We start from the raw sequence: 17,138 nt of genomic DNA, 5'->3' as shown, positions 1-17,138 counted from the left end.
ATCTTAGAACTAAGGTATGGGAGAAAGGCAAAAACAAGGGATAATCAGCTCAGCTGTGTCTGCAGGTCACATTCAATTGTTCTTTTGTTACTTTGCTCTTGGTACTTTGCTAAGAAATAATGAAAAAAAAATCTGCTTTGAAAGAGCTCACAGACTAGTGAGAGAGGAGTAGACAGTTAATCACACTGTGGTGTGATAAATGCCATAAAAGAAACACAAGGGTGTGAACAGGATAAAATGAAAGGCATGAAAGCAGGGGCATTTGGGAGGAGATTAATGCTTGAATTGAGCTGTCATATGGAAAAATAACTTGATACACTGGTGGCCTCCAAGTGCACTACTAGTTAAGCCATCCTAGGGGTAATAAAACAGAAGGCTCACAGACCAAATTAAAATGCTTGAATAGTCTGGTTTATTGAATCAATTTAAATACCCAGTGAGAAGTAAGGGAAATAATTGGAGTAAGTTGACAAGCTTAGGATAGGGTGTAAGCAAGTGGAAGGACGACATCACTTGAATCATGAGTTATGCAATATTCATATGTTCTGTCTGCCACATCAGCCTTTCCACTGATGATATGCTTATGAGGACTAGGTTGAGGTTATAGCAAGGACGCCCACAGGTGGAAAGTGCTTTGGGCCAGTGGCACACCCTGCTCTGTTGGATATGCAGGGAAACATGCCTGGCCACAACCAGAGCCTACTATTAGTTTGATGAACAGACCACTGATCTTATTTGCATTTCTTGGATAGAATACATACATATGAGACTATACTAGGTGTCATGGGTAGCTAATTTAGGGCTAACAAAGCTTTCAGGCCAGAGATGGCACAGCTATTCATACCTTAGTTTTTCTACCCCTTTTTGACTGTAAGTGACCCTCTTCCATCATGTTTTTTATTTAACTTTGGCATGCCTTATAGTTTACTAACTTACTATGTATATTTAACACAATTCTGCCTATGTTTCACAAAGTACATAGTTACTCATATTCTATATATAAAACATCCTAGGAGTTTTGCATTTATCTCATAAGCTACTAGTGTACTTAACACTTCTTCTGACTAACAGTTCTTATGACTTTCTTCCATCCTTAAGGAAACTGCAAGGAATTCAGTATAGTTGGAGTGAGAAGCTGGAGAGGTAAGTAAAGGACAGATAGTACCCTTTCTGTGGCATATTAGAAATACTAGATTTTATACTGAAGAAAACTAAAACTATAAGGAGTGGAAAATAGGGAAGAGGTGCAGTCCTGGGCTGGAGGGACCAGGTGGAATCTCTTGCCCTAAGGCAAGTGATTAATAATGAGGGCCTCAATCAACTAAAGCAGTGGCTCTATGGGGTTAGAAGGTGATTGTCCCGACGCCTCCAAGACATTTGGTGATGTTTGGAGACATTTTTGGTTTTTCAAACTAGGGGGTGCTACTGATAACTACTGGGGTAAAGACAGGGAAACTTCTAAACATCCTACAATGCACAAGACAATCCCTCACAACAAAGAACTGTTGTGATATCAGTAGTGCCAGGATTGAGAAGCCCTGAAGTAAGGGATTTAAGGAAGCATAGAGCGGATAGAGGTTAAGCTATTAGATTTTGTTGGATTTTATAACTGATTAAATATAGAGGTGAGGAAGAAGGAGAGAATGATTTTAGGGTTCTTGCTTAGGTAACTAGGAGGACAAAGGGTTAGGGAAAATAGAGACAAAGAATTAAATGTTAGGTATTTAAGTTTGAGACATCCCCAAGATGTGCAGTAAGCAGTTGGAAGATAACAGAGAGGAGATGAGAACAAAATTGAGAATCTTCTTAATAAGAAATGTTTGTACCAGATTAGATTAGAATCTCTACAGATAAACTCTAAGAATCTGCATTTTTGGCAGGCAATTTGGTGATCTTGCAGCATGCCAAAATTTGAGAACAATAGTTTTAGGTCTCAGAAGAGAGGTCTGAGGCGCAAACAGTGAGGTAGCAGGAAAACAAGGGAACAGCAGAGTCCCAAAAACCACAGAGAGAGTTGAAAGCAGGGCTTTTAATAGTACAAGAGGTTGCTATAAAGCAGTACTGGTCATTAGAAGTATAATGCAAGTCACGTTTTCTAGTTGCTGTATTACAAAGGTAAAAAAGCAGGTGAAATTGATTTTAGAACTCTACTTTGTTTAACCCATTATATCTAAAACATTTGAACATGTAATTCGTGTAAAATTAATAAGGTATGTTATATCCTTTTTTCATACAAAGTCCTAGAAATCTGATGTGCCTTTCATACCTCTAGCACCTCTTGATTTGAACTAGCCACAGTTCAGGTACTCAGTAGCTACAGGTGGCTAGTGGCTACCATGTTGGATAGCACAGCTGTAGAAGGTCCAGTAAGAAAAGAACTAAAGTGTAATCTTAAGCTAGAGTAATAAGGGTGGTTATGGATAGTGTGATAAGAACTCTATCAGTGAAGAAGCCAGAATATGCCCAGGTAAAGGATGGGAAGTTAGAGATGATAACAGCTACCATAGGGAACATTTTTGAGAATATTTGCTAGTAATAATATAGTATGAGAGGCTTTTTTTTTTGTACTTTTGAGTATGAATTTAAGATCAGACAGCATAATTCAGTTTTTTTAATGTAAAATTTAACAGTTATATTTGAACTTCTGCTTGTACGGAATTGCCTTCCCCCTGGAGACAACTAGAAAATTGGGCATAATATATGAAGTGGCTGTTTTCAGACATTGGACCACAAGCAATACATAATTGTGATCCCTGAGAGAAGAGAAATGAGGTAAGTCCTACAATGACTCCACCCTACTACCTGGAAGGCAGACAAGGAGGAAATTTAAACAGAGACCAGTAGTTTCACTGAATGGAGGAGACAGAGATAGGAATTGAGGAAAGCCAAGGAGAAGATATCAGAGAGGAGGAAGTGGCACAGAGAGGGGTCCGTCTGCCCAGGTGTAGCTTTCCCCTTGTCCTTTGGCTGATTATTGATCTGTGCAATGAAGACTGAAACTATGAGACCTGGCACCAAAAAGCAGTAGGCCAAACACCTTCTGATGCTTACACAGAGCTGGGAATGGTTTGTGTTCCCATCTGCCAGAGTAGAGAGACCTTGTAATACACACATTTCTACCAATCAAAACAAGAATAGTTGGAGCCTGGTGAACTTGCTCGCTCTTTCTTTCAGGTCTCTCTGCTTAGGCTTGTTTGGTCTTTCTCATAGCATAGTAACCATAGGGTATCTGGGTTTATTACATGGTGGCTCAGAGCTCCCAGTGCTTGTGTTCCAGCAAGGTGAAAACTGCTTAGCCTTGTGTGACTTATCCCCTAGAGTCATGTGTTGTCACTTCCACCTCATTCTGTTGATTATATGCAAGTCATTGAGCTTGGTCCAGATTCAAGGGGTGGGAACATAGCTCCTACCTCTTGATGGGAGGAATATAAAAAAATTTGCAGATATGTTTAAAAACTGCATAAAATGGCATAGTCTAGTACCAAATCTAACAACTACCATAATTTCAAAGTAGTTATGAATATAGATAATATTTTAAGATATCTGTTACAACTTTAATTGATACAAAAAATCTGTGATTTCTATTGGTGAGTTTGAGGTATTGTAGACACAATTAATACTGCAACAGTACTATTATAATAGTTACAGCAGTTCTGTGACACCAGCTGGGAGATAGTGTCAGGTCCCACAGGTTAAGGGTTCAGTCCTACAAGACTGCCCCTTCTCCACATCAGATGCTAATCATAAGGGCTTCTGATCCACTGGCTATAAATCAGAGGTTCCCATCATTTCCTTCTTAGGTTAATTTGATAGAGTATCTCACAGAACTCAAGAAAACGTTTTACTTAATAGATTACCAGTTTATTAGAAAATGGTATAACAGGAACCACTAGGTAAGATGCACAGGACAAGGTATGTAGGAAGAGGCACAGAGAACTTCCATGCCCTCACTGGGGCACACCACTTTCCTAGAACCTTGTATGTGTTCACCGACCTGGGAGATTTTCTGAACCTTGTGTTTTGGGTTTTTAGGGCCTCATTAAATAGATATGATCTATTAAATCACTGGCCACTGGTGACTAGCTTAATCTCCAGCCCCATTTCCCTCCCGACCTTTGTAGCTTTTCAGTAGTCCCTTCGTTAACATAAACTGTGGTGTGGTTTAAGGAGCTTGTTATGAATCACAAAAGACACTTTAATTAAACTGACCACTTAGAAAATTCCAAGGGTTTTAAATTCCTGCTAGAAAAGGAGACCAAGACCAAATATAAATTTCTTTTTATAGATTACAGTATCACAATATCACCATACCCTTCACATATATATGTATATATCTCATTTATACACACACACACACACACACACACACACACACACACACACGTTCACGCAGGCACCCGCGCATATAGAAAGTACCTGGCACACAGTGAGCTCTCAGTAACTGGTAGCTATAATTACTCTTGCTGCTATTTATGAACCTCCAATTATATCTGGAAACACTGGAGTGATCAGCTCACATATGTTCTGTCATTCATGACATGCTATGTTCTAATCTTGAAAGATGGATATTAACCTGAATTATTATTTGTTGTTATTTGATCCTGCATCTTCTGCCTTCCCTCTCACCACTTTGTACCTGTTCCCTCGGAACAATATGTAAGAGTCAATTGATTTAAAGAAATGCGTTATAGGGAGTTTAACGACTGGACAATAGGACAGATTGAAGCTGCATTTTTAGCTTCTGATTTTTCTCATTTGAAGCAAAGATTTCAGACTGTTGTGGGGGTGGCGTGGGGGAAGGAAATGCAGATCTGTTCACAGCTGCTACTCAAAATACTAGCCATATAACCAGGAGAGATTTTGGCTCAAATTAAAATCCCTGGGCTCTTCATTGCCATCATAATCATTATTGTATCAATTAAGATTCGTTTGCATGTCCACAGTGTGTTTGGCACTATATCAAGGAAGGAAGCTGATGATCACAGAAACGGTTTCGACCCTTTTGCTTATGTCTGAGAATGGCCCAAATGGTATAAAGAAAAAGCAGAAATAAATCATTAAAATTTTGTAATTCAACAGCACTTGGAATCATAAAATATTAGAACTGGAAAAGGATCCAACAATTCTGTTGCACAGCTTCTTCATGTAGAGGTTGATAAAACCCAGCTCCAGAAATAGTAATATTATACAACCAATATATAAGTGACAATTAGTAACGGTTACACAACCAGTAAGTAATAGGGAAAGCCAAGACTCATACCCATGTCATCTAACTCAAAATGCAGTGTTTCCCCTGCTTAATCAGCCTACACCACAATCTATGAGTAAGAATCATATTCTTAGAAAACCAGAAAATATAATATTACATATAACTCTCTTTTGAATTACTTTCTTTGAAAATTAGGAGTCAAGCCCTTCGAGTCTACATGTTTTGGCCTTTCTGTATCGGCCATTACTAATGAGAGGACTGCGTACTGATGGTTTTGGTGGGGATGTTTTGGCCTGAGAGGGGACTTATTTAGATGAACAATATGAACAGTTGTAAATATTTTTAGGGATTATATGAGAGAACCCTCATTAGGCCTTTGGGCAGATCTTTGAAGAGCAATACTGCTTAGGAGCCAGCAGAGGGAGAGCAGAACATTGTTTTGCCAATTTCATCAAGTTCCTCCTTGCTGCTTTACCTTTTGTTCATTTTTTTGCACATATTTGATATATTCCTTGACGGTGATGAGAAAAATACTACCTTTTCCTGCTTTTTGGGGGAAGGTAGAGAATGCCTGTGTCAATGAATTGGAGTTTTATTTAACTTAATGGTCAACAGACTATCAAATGAGCTGGGTTTGGAAAATCCTTAAGCATATTAGGAATTTATTTGTGTGGCTTTCACATGCTTTTCTGCATAATATTGGGTAACTTAAGTGATTTTAAATATACATAATCAAATATATAGATTATCTTTTAATATTACTTTTAAGAGAAACTGACAATGTAATAAGATTTGGAAGTGTCTCATTAGTCACTTGATTTTGCTCTGTAAGAGGATGAATGTAAACTGAATCTAGAGAAAGTTTGAAATGGTGACTTTTTATGTCTAGAGTTTTAGAAGTAAAGTTCACATGTCAGTTGAAGTAATCGTCTACTTGTTTTTCCAGAAATCTCCAGTAAATTCATTATTGCTTTGTTTTTGTATCTTCAGAGTTTGGGATATAAAACTGAATGTGGTACACACTTGTCCTCACAGAGTTCATGAGAGATTGATACAGAAACAGATCATTGAAAAATATAATGGCAGTAGTAGACAATGAGGCATGTGGGTGGGACAGTAAGAGTGTATGGAATGCAAGCATCCAACCCAGTAAGGGGATCTGGAGTGATTCCTGGAGGAGGGCCACCTGCGCTAAGTCACAAAGGATGAGTGGGAATGTAGTCTATTCAATGCATTTTTTAATCTTCCCTCCCATATCCACATGGTTGTGTTGAGAGCAGCCATTCAGTAAACTATTACTTTGCATTCCTAGGCTAACCATTTTTCACAAGTGGATACCAGAAACATGCTGGGCCAATCAGTGTCCCTCCCTAGGATTTTTCAACATAGGACCCAGTGAAACTTGAGAACTGTCAGCTGCTTTGTTTTCTGCCTTTTGTCAGACGAAAACAACCATAATAACCTTGACATTACATTGACACACATAAGTTGAGGCACAGACAAGCTCTGGAGAGAGTGCATCCTCCCAGCATTCAAGCCTCTGATTCTCTTATTGCCCACAGTATATGTGCAGCTACTTCCCTGTTCTGTTTCATGAGACACCTCAGTATCCATATAAGTTTATCTTTTTTCTTAAACTAGTATGAGTTAACTTTCTTTCCTTTGAATCCCAGCTGGTATAAAGAGTTACCAAGGCAAAGAGAGGGTGAAGGACATTTCGGGGGCTGCAGGAGCAAAGACATAGAAACATTAAAAAGCATGGCCTGCATAGAGAAATATAAATAGTTCAGTATTGTTAAAAAATAAAATGAAAGAGAGAAAGAGTGCTAGCAGATGAAGTGGGAAATCTGTCATTTTAGGGAATTTAGCTTTACCCTGAAGGCAATGAAGAGCCACAGAATAGTTTTCACAGTGACATTGTGAGATCTGTGGTTTAGATGGCTTACTCTGCCAGGAGTTTCTTTAGCCTTTCTCTCCTCTCCAGACCTGATGTGCTGTTCCCTCACTTAGGACCCTGCGGGAAGGGGATGGGACATGGAAAATGTATTCTTTCCCTAACCAGAGCAAATCCTAGGGTCCTGACTTTTTATGACTTCATTGAATTACTTTGTAACAGTCTGTCTTCTGCTCCATTCTGAAAGTACCACTAGAGCAGGGGCCATATCTACTTTGTTCATCGTGAATTCCTGAAGTACCTAAATGAGGTAATTTCCATCTTTGTACCTGGAACACATGGTTATACAATAAAAATTTGCTAAGTCAATAAATGAGTGAGTAAATAAATAGTGATGAGATAGAGGAAATAAATTCATGATGTATTTTGGAAATAGTCAGGGCTTGATGAGTTTGTTAAAAGTAGCTACATATATTGAGCACTTATACCTTAAGTGGGAGGCTGAGGAGGGTTTTGCATGCATAACCTTATTTAATCTTCATAACAATTTCTGTGTAATATGTATCACACTTTCCCCCATTTACAGAAAAAAGGGTTTTTTTTTGTTGTTGTTGTTTTTTACAGGAAAAAAAGAACCTTAAAGAGACTGAGAACTAGGTCGAACCATATGAAATTGCCATCTAATAACTTGCCGGTATAGGTAATGCATTAGAGCAGAGACCCGTTCAGTACTAATCTCTAAATTACCATGTTATATTATACATAGATGTGAAGGGGAGGAGTGAAGAATGATTCCCAGCTTTCTATCATAGGTGAATGATGGTGTCTCCAACTGAAGCAGAGAATACAGAGCAGGGGGTACTTATTCCAGTGGAGATGATTAATTTGATTTGGGACATATAGAGGCCTCTGGGTTGAGCACAAGACAATGTCCAGCTGCAAGTTAATGTATGAGTTTTAAAACTCTATTGCTGAAGAATTGGATTCATGGTTCATTAAGTTTCAGTTAAATAAAAATATTAGGTGAGGTCTAACAAGGAAAGTATGCTGTTTAAGATGAGTACTGGTTAGAAGAAGGTATAGACCTTGGGAAATATTACATAGGAGACACAGAATTGACTGACTAAGACTAGAAAACACTGAGGGTATGGTGCCATGGGAAAAAAAGAAAATAAGGAATTTAGGAAGAAGGAAATAGGAAAGAGGGAACAATCTACAGTGTCACTTGCAGCAGAGAGTTCTTGTAAAATATATACTGAAAACTGTCCATTGGGTTTGACACCCAGGGGTTTATTGTTGATCGACAAAAACAATACTAATAAAATGGTTGGGTAGAAGCCAGACTACATGTGGTTGAAAAATGATTGGAAGATACAGCCAAGAAGAATAAATAATACTGTCAAATGTTTTCAATGAGGAGAAGAAAGAGGGTCAGACATTAGTTAGATGAAGACTCTGAGAGAAAAGAGACATTTTTATTTTTAGGAAGAGAGAGACAATTGAGGATGTTTACCAGCTGTGGGAAAGAAGCCAATGGAGAGATTGAAGGTATCCAAGGAGAGGATATTGGAGAAAAGGACTCGCAAAGGAGGGAGGGAATAGGATAAAGCTTACAGATGGAGGAGTTCACCTTCAGGAGTTGGGACATTGAACTGAGCTTAAAAGAAAGTATATGGAGAGATATGTGAATGTGTGCATGGAAGAAGAATTTTGAGAGACATGATGAGTGATGGGCTTGATTCTCTTGATTTAACAGGAGGCTTTGAGTAGGAGTTTTAGAAGAAAGCATAGGATAGTCATTATTTGATATGGGATTGAAGACTGACTGAAAATGAGTAAAGAATTGGAACTCTAAATGCGAGTTCAGCCAAAGTGAGAGATCGTATTTGGTAAGGGTAACAATTAGTATGGTTTTGATTATTATTCTCAGTGTTCAGCTTTATAATTGAGGAGTAAAGAGAGATCATCACATTGATCCACTGTTTAAAAAATTTTACTAGGTCAATTGCAGTTGGACAGTTGTACAAATGAATCAAGGATGCTGATGTAATAGCACTTTAAAGGATATTACTTCAGAAGTTTGGACTAAAGTGTAAAGAGATAGCTATTAGATTTTTAAAAAAGTGAAATGTGATATTAACCATATTCAGATTCTCAAAAGAAATAACCCAAAACTAGTTTCATGGCTGTTAAGAAAACAAGAAACCCTCACTTATAAATATAAAAGGATCAAAATGAACTGGTGAGGATTAGGGAAGATATTTCTTGGGAGAAAGCTGCTTCTCTGCTCCCTTATATTCACAAGGTGAATTGACGAGTGGATGATACTTTGCCCTGCACCAGAAACTTACATGGGTGAGAGTGCTCTCAAAGGTTATTTAGAGAGCTTAATGGAGTAAATAATGAACTAATGCTTGACTCCCACCATGAAAATCTAGAAGACATAAGAAGGCATGAGAAGCTGATAAGCTACTTTGGTAGTGGGCTGCTTGCCTTTTCTACTCATCACTGTATTGGAGGTTTTAACCAGTGCAATAAAGGAAGAAAATAAAAAGACATACAGATTGGAAAGGAAGAAGTAAAACTTTATTTTCAGACAATATGTTTAACCATGTAGAAAATCCTACAGATTTTATAAAATCACTACAAGAATTATAAATTAAGCAAAGGCTCAAAAGGTCAATATAGAACATTAATTGTATTTCTATACACTACGGAAGAATTACTGGGAAGCCAAAACAAAACAAAACAACCTAGATAGCAATGCACACTATAATGAGATTCTCTTTCTCCCTTAGAAATTTATAAAAATGTAGATAAGATTGGTATGAATGGAAATATTGTGTAAGCTAATGAAGCTTCTAGATCTGAAGTGGCATAGGAGCAAGCTGATGTGAACAAATTCAGGAGTAGAGGCAGAGAGGAGAAAGCATACTGTAGAAATCATGAAGGTGGTTCTGGGAGCCTGGTGGGCTGAGTCAAAGCAGAGATATGTATTCCCCAAATAATAAAAAAGAAATTGTGGATTAAAAAACAAACCCAGAGTTATTTGTAATATGATTTCACAGGGTTCAAGAAAAGGAAAGTTAAAGCTAGAGCAATAAGCTTACCAGCCAATGCTCTGGTATCTTGGAGAAGGGAGCTGTTGACTGAATATAGCACCTATGTACTAAAGGCTATAGTGTCAAAGATTTCCTGAGGACAGAAGACCAGACTTTGGCTTGTGTGAGGCAGAAAGTTAGACCTGAGGTCCCCGCATAAAGGCAGGAACTTGAAATGCTCTCTTTCAGTGAAAATGGAATTAGAACAACTAAGCACTAAAACTAAAAACTAATAAAAATTCCCCTCATAAATCAAAGCTCCAAGATTTTTCCATGTACTGATATGAAGTCTCATTTGACATTCTTCCTAGGATTTTAATATGGCTCATCTTTCACACCAGTGAAATTCTAGGATGTTCAGTGGCAGTGAAACTCTTTGTAGCAATACTTCCAACAGTCCAGGGCAATAAGGGACTCTCAAGAAGAGTTAGTGACTAAAACTTATAAATCACAGAAGAAAATAATTCACCATGAGAATTATTGAAGTGAAGAAGAAAATCAGATCTTTAAGAACTTGATAAAATACAACAATCTGAGAAATACTATACAGTAACTATGCTTAACATTAATAAATTGACAAAAGGAGGAGTAAAAATCAAAAGGAAAGAATAGGGTATTTGTTATTAGAATATGTGAATTTGAAAAATAATTGAAAATAACTCTTAGAAATAAAATTCCTGAAATTAAAAATTTGATGGAAGGGTTAAGTGATAGGTCATAGTAAAAATGAGAATTACTGAACAGTGAAAAAAGAGTCAAGAAAACCAAAACACAGCAAAGATAAATAAAATGAAAACTAGGGAAAAGAAGGTTAAGACATAGAGAACAAACTGATGGGGTGAGCATATGTTTAACATAATGAATGTTCTAGAAGAAAAGGAGGGAGAATGGAGAGGAGAGGTGATATTTAAAGAACTTCCTATAATTGAATGTGTGATGATCATAAATAGCATAATTTTTTTTCTGTCTGACAATCTTTGTTTTCTATTAAATTATAGATTCTTTTTATAATTAACAGTTACTGATCTATTTGGGTGTGTACTATTATACTCTCTGTTTGCCTCATTTGTTCTATGTTGTTTTTTTCTCCATGCTGGATTAATCAAATATTTTAATTATTCTTTCTCTTTAAAGCATCCATTAGAATTATGCATTTTATTAGTGCAGCTAGTGCATGCATGCATTAGAGTTATGCATTCTATTAGTGGTTAAAGTTGCGCTGTCCAATAGAGTAGTTATTAGGTATATACGGCTATTTAAATTTAAATGTGAACGTAAATTAGTGACAATAAAATTTTAAAATTTCAGTTCTTCAGGTCTGGTACCCAATAGCCATATGTGTGCAGTATAGGACAGCACATATATAGAACGTTTCCATCATTGCAGAAATTTCTATTGGATAGCACTGATCTAGATAACCCAAAGGTCTTTATATCATCTGGGCTTTCTGTTTGTCTTGTTTCTTGGTATGTCTTGTCATCTTTCATTAAATGAGTCTGATTGTGGGGTGCCTGGCTGGCTCAGTTGGTAGAGCATGTGACTCTTAATCTCAGGGTGGTGAGCTGAAGCCCCATGTTGGGTGTGGAACCTACTTTAAAAAACATAAATTAAAAAAAATAAATGAATACTATTGTATATGAAAAACTGGAAAGGTTCCAGATGCTTTTATCCAATCTCAGAAAGGGTTCACTCTCTTCTCTGTTAGGAAACTAGGGTCAGGTCATCTTAATTTGGTCAAAAACTGAGTTGCCATGAAGCATCTGTGTTGCAGTTTTTATTAAGACTAATATACAACTGATTTGTCACCACTCTTGGGAATATAACCCTCCAAGGTTTTTAACTGACAGACTGGGGTTTCAATAAGACCCCTCCTTTTTGCTGGGTCATATACTCTTACTTTTGTCTCCCTGGCACAGACTATTGAAAACACCATACTTTTAGGTGGCATTCTACTTAGGTTCTTTGTGTATCTTAAAAAATTTGTGTATCTTTTTGCATCTTAAAAAATTTGCGTTGTGTATCTTAAAAAATTTGACTGTGGCTCAGGCTTGCCTTGTGCCTCCCCCTGTTCTTGCTACGTTGGTGACTCTGGACTCTATGTTTTTGTCTTTCCTGTCCTGTGAGAGTACCAAAAACTCTTTCAGCTGTTCTGCCTCTTAACAACTACACTCTGACCAGATTCTTAGCCTTTTACCCAGAACTAAGAATTTGGAAATTCCCCAAGAGAAACTTGCTCACTCATCTCTCTCTGGTCCCTTAAGTCCTGGCTGCCTCAGCCGTTTTCAGTGCTTTCAGAGATTTTTTAAAATCTTTTTTTCCCCCTAGTTTTTCTTCATGTGAGCTTTCATTGGTTTGCTATAAGCTATACTACTATAGATGGAAATAGGATTCCTTCCTCTTCACTTAAAGTCATGGTTGATTCTGGTGCAAGCTTTACTAATATTGATAGGAGAGTCACTTTATTATTACCATTATTTCCATATAGTTATGTTTCTTTCTATGGTATCAAAATGACTGCTACTGTGCTTGTATCTGGAAGGCCTTACTGAAATATTGGGGATGTATTAGAAAAACTCATATGATTTAATGAGGATTGAATCTTTTTGGCAAGCTTCTGAGAGCTATAATAACAAGTGCCATTTATCAATCACCTATCAAATGCCTTGTGTGTTAGATATATGTTTCTTCTAATTATTAACAATTCCGCAACATATATAGAATTGTTACAACTTTACTGATAAGAGTACCGGGGCTCAAAATGGTTACATAACTTCCCTTTGGCAAATCTAGGTCTGACTTTAAAGGCCTCAGCATCATTTCCCACTTGTTCTTGAGAATGTAGCAAAAGCCTAGGAAGACTCTGTTCTTCACATCCCCTCACACTTAGCTGCAGTCACTTGCTATAATTCATTCCAGCCTTGCTAAGTGATATCCCAAAGCAATAAAAATAGAAATAGTGACAACAGGTCATGCTTATTGTACTGAGAGGCTCCAAAATCATTTTTAATGAGATAAACCTACAAGGATTAGTAACAGTCTAATAACCACCAGCAATGTTCTCTGCTTCAGGCAAAGTTTAGTTGGCTGGACATAGATGGGAAAATCACAGATAAGGACTCTTTTTTTATTTAAATACATTAGCAATGCCATGGCATTTATTATCTATTGTAGCTATTTTAAGCTGGGAGTACCATGCAGAGCGAAGTAGAAGATGCTGGGCATTAACTTTTGTTTTACCTGCTGCCTTGGTAGATAGTTCTATGACCTGAAAACGGGACCTGAAAACTTCTCCCCAGATCCTTAACTTCTGTGCAGATTCCAGACTACACCCATCACTGATCTTACTCCCTAGCCTCCTTCTATAGTGCTATTATTAATCCTATTCTTTGTGATGTTTTATTCTAATCTGAAATAGAATGATGGGAAATTAAATTATGGTTGTGGGTCCCCTGTAGTTTCTACGTCAGATGTTAGCAAAGTGATAGTTGAAGAATGATTCTAATTGAGGACCAGAGGGCTTATTTTAGACTGTAACTCTGTCTAGAAACATTTGGAAATGGATGAGTCTAGATATTACAAAAAAGAATCTAATCTTATGAATGGTATTAGAAACATATTCATAGTTTAAAGAATACTGTAAATCATTTCTTTCTTGTTGCCATTGTGTCCCCTTTCAGTCCAAACAAAAATCATCAGATAAGCACCAAGAAATATCTTCTTTTTCAGTGTCTTGACCTCTGTCTTTTCATTGCTTCTGTTCTCTCCCTGCTTCACTCTCTTCTGGGTTCTGGTAAAGTTTGCTGCCCCAGGAAACCTATTTTAGACTCCATTTAAATAGCAATGGTGACCCTTTATTTCCTTAAATGGACCACTTATAATGCAAAAGAAAAATTTTTTGAATCATAAGTCAGTCCCAGAGCATTAACATCATTGCATTTGTATGGGAGGAGGTCACTCTCTATGCATCAGAGATAAGAGTGGAAAGTGATGAGGTAAAGGTCACAGAGACCCCTCTGTTCCAGGATTATTAATAAAGAGAGTAGGCATGGCATGACAAATGGGAGAAGATTTTAAGAAGTGTTCAAAGATGGACTGGTGTATAACTCTAGGGAAACAACACATCCACTTATTGTGTTTTTTGATCATGTGCTCTGTATCAGGCATTAGGGAAAAAAGGTATGTATTTGATAAATAAAATATATGTGGTTCCTGCCTTGCTTAATATACAACCTAGTTGGGACGATAGAGAGCAAACATGCTAAAACAAACAATGAGAAATGCAATAAAGGAAAAGTAGAAGATATGGTTGTAGGGAATACATGCAGTGCGAATGTGTATACTCACTAATTGGATATAAAAATAGAAGTCATCTGCATATAGATGACAATTAAAGCTGTAGTAATCTATGAGATCAACAAGGGAAGGAAAGTGCAGAGATATGAAAAGAGATTCTTAGACTACGCCTTGGTGGACTTACTTTTTGGGAGGTGGGGGTCAAAATGAGGCTAACTCTGGTTCTATCTACTAAAATTGCTTGAAAGTTCATTATCAGGCATTTAATTTGACAGATTTCTTTCCCTTGCTTGACATTTACAAGAACCCTGGGGACTTACAAGATCCTTAAAGGCCAGCACAACAGTCTATTGAAGGTTAATTGCTCCAGTGTGTGCTTCATTTCCACTGTACCATGTTTAACCAGGGAGACCCTCACTTAGACTCCTAGGAGTGTAGCACTTCTTACCTAATCAGAGCCTTCTATAGTCCTTGCACTACACAGACATTTTAGGCAGGTCAGTCCTGACACCCATGGCAATCCTAGAGAATCAGCAACTCTCAGCCTGCCAGATAACACTCCTTAAAACCTATTCTTCTCTCCTTTCCAAAGCTTCTTTCATTCTCTAAATGGATCCACACCTTTGAAGCATAAAACCCTTTATAGGGGCTATCTTTTTGGTAGTGGATTCCTGCCTGGTAACTCTTCCTTCGGCCTTTGACACACAACATGATTGTTTATTCTTCCTTAGTTCTGGCCCAGACCTGAGAAATCAAGACCTGAATCTCCTCCCTGGATGGTGGAGATGACATCCTTCCTTTCTCCATTATGAGTGTAGCTGTAGAGTAGCCAGAAACAAACAAACAAACATTATTTCAGTAGATCATTCTGCCACTTTAAATGGCAGAATACATTTTAAATAAGTTTAAGTTCAAAATACATGATTCGCTGCTGGTTGGAATGGAAACAACAAATGTTGGCAAGAATGTGGAGAAAGGGGAACACTCTTACACTGTTGGTGGGAATGCAGGCTGGTACAGCCGCTCTGGAAAACAGTATGGAGGTTCCTCAAGACGTTAAAAATAGAGCTACCCTACAACCCAGCAATGCACTACTAGATATTTACCCCAAAGATACAGATGTAGTGAAAAGAAGGGACACGTGCACCCCAGTGTTCATAGCAGCAATGCCCACAATAGCCAAACTGTGGGAGGAGCTGAGATGCCCTTCAACAGACAAATGGATAAAGAAGATGTGGTCCATATATACAATGGAATATTACTCAGCCATCAGAGAGAATGAATACCTGCCATTTGCATCAATATGGATAGAACCAGAGAGGATTATGCTAAGTGAAGTAAGTTAAGCACAGAAAGACAGTTATCATATGGTTTCACTTACATGTGGAACAAAAGGAATAGCATGAAGGACATTAGGAGAAGGAATGGAAAAACGAAGGGGGGAAATCAAAGGGGGAGACGAACCATGAGAAACTGTGGACTCTGGGAAACAAACTGAGGGTTTCAGAGGGGAGAGGGGTAGGTATTAAGGAGGGCACGTATTGCATGGAGCACTGGGTATTATACGCAAACAATGAATCAGGGAACACCACATCAAAAACTAATGAAGTACTGTATGGTGACTAACATAACATAAAAAAAAAAAAAGGAATGGGAACTGGTGCAATATTTCTGGACATTAAATTAATAGTATGACTGTACCCTAAGAACCAGCAATCCTATTTCTGCGTATATATCGCCCAGAAATTTTTCTACATGTGCATATAAGGATATTCATCACCATTGTCATTTAGAGGCAACCAAGATGGTCGCCATAAAGGAAGGAATAAATAAAAGTATGGAATTTTCTATTTGTATAACCGTGTCATCTGTAACTAGCAACTATGTATTTCTTTTCTCGCAATTATTTTCTTGATTGTACTGACTAGAATATTTGTTATATTGTCGTGTAGAAGGGGACTTAGTTTTTTCCTGATTTTAGTGGCAGTATGTTTATTTTCTGTTAAGAATTATGTAGCAGTAGGGTTTTGTTTTTTGTTTTTTGTAAATGTTCTTTATCAGGATGTGTTTCTATTTCTAGTTTTCTGAGAGTTCTTTTTCATAAAGATTTTTTTAAAAATTCATTTATTTGGCAGAGAGAGAGAGAAAGAGAGTGTGTGTGCACACGCGCACAAGCAGGAGGAATGGCAGAGGGAGAGGGAGAGGCAGACCCCCTGCTGAGCTGGGAGCTCAATGTGGGGCTTGATCCCAGGACCCCAGGATCATGACCTGAGCAGCAGGCAGGTGCTTAACCAACTAAGCCACCTAAGCACCCCTCTGGGAGTTTTTATTATGAATGGATGTTAGTCTTTGTTCAATTCATTTAATGCATTTCTTGAGATGATCATGTGATTATTCTCTTTAATTATGTTAATGTGGGGGCACCTGCGTGGCTCAGTCAGTTAAACATCTGCCTTCTGCTCAGGTCATAATCTCCAGGTCTTGGGATTGAGCCTCCTCATGGGCTCCCTGCTCCGCGGGCAGTCTGCTTGTCTCTCTCCCTTGACCCCTCCCCCTGCTGGTCCCCTCTCTCTCTCTCTCTCTTTCTCTCAAATAAATAAATAAAATCTTTAATTATCTTAGTGTGGTGAATTATACTGAT

This window comes from Ursus arctos, unplaced genomic scaffold, assembly GCF_023065955.2.
Source record: "Ursus arctos isolate Adak ecotype North America unplaced genomic scaffold, UrsArc2.0 scaffold_23, whole genome shotgun sequence".
Taxonomy (NCBI): Eukaryota; Metazoa; Chordata; class Mammalia; order Carnivora; family Ursidae; genus Ursus; species Ursus arctos.
Note: the sequence above shows the minus strand (reverse complement) of the source record.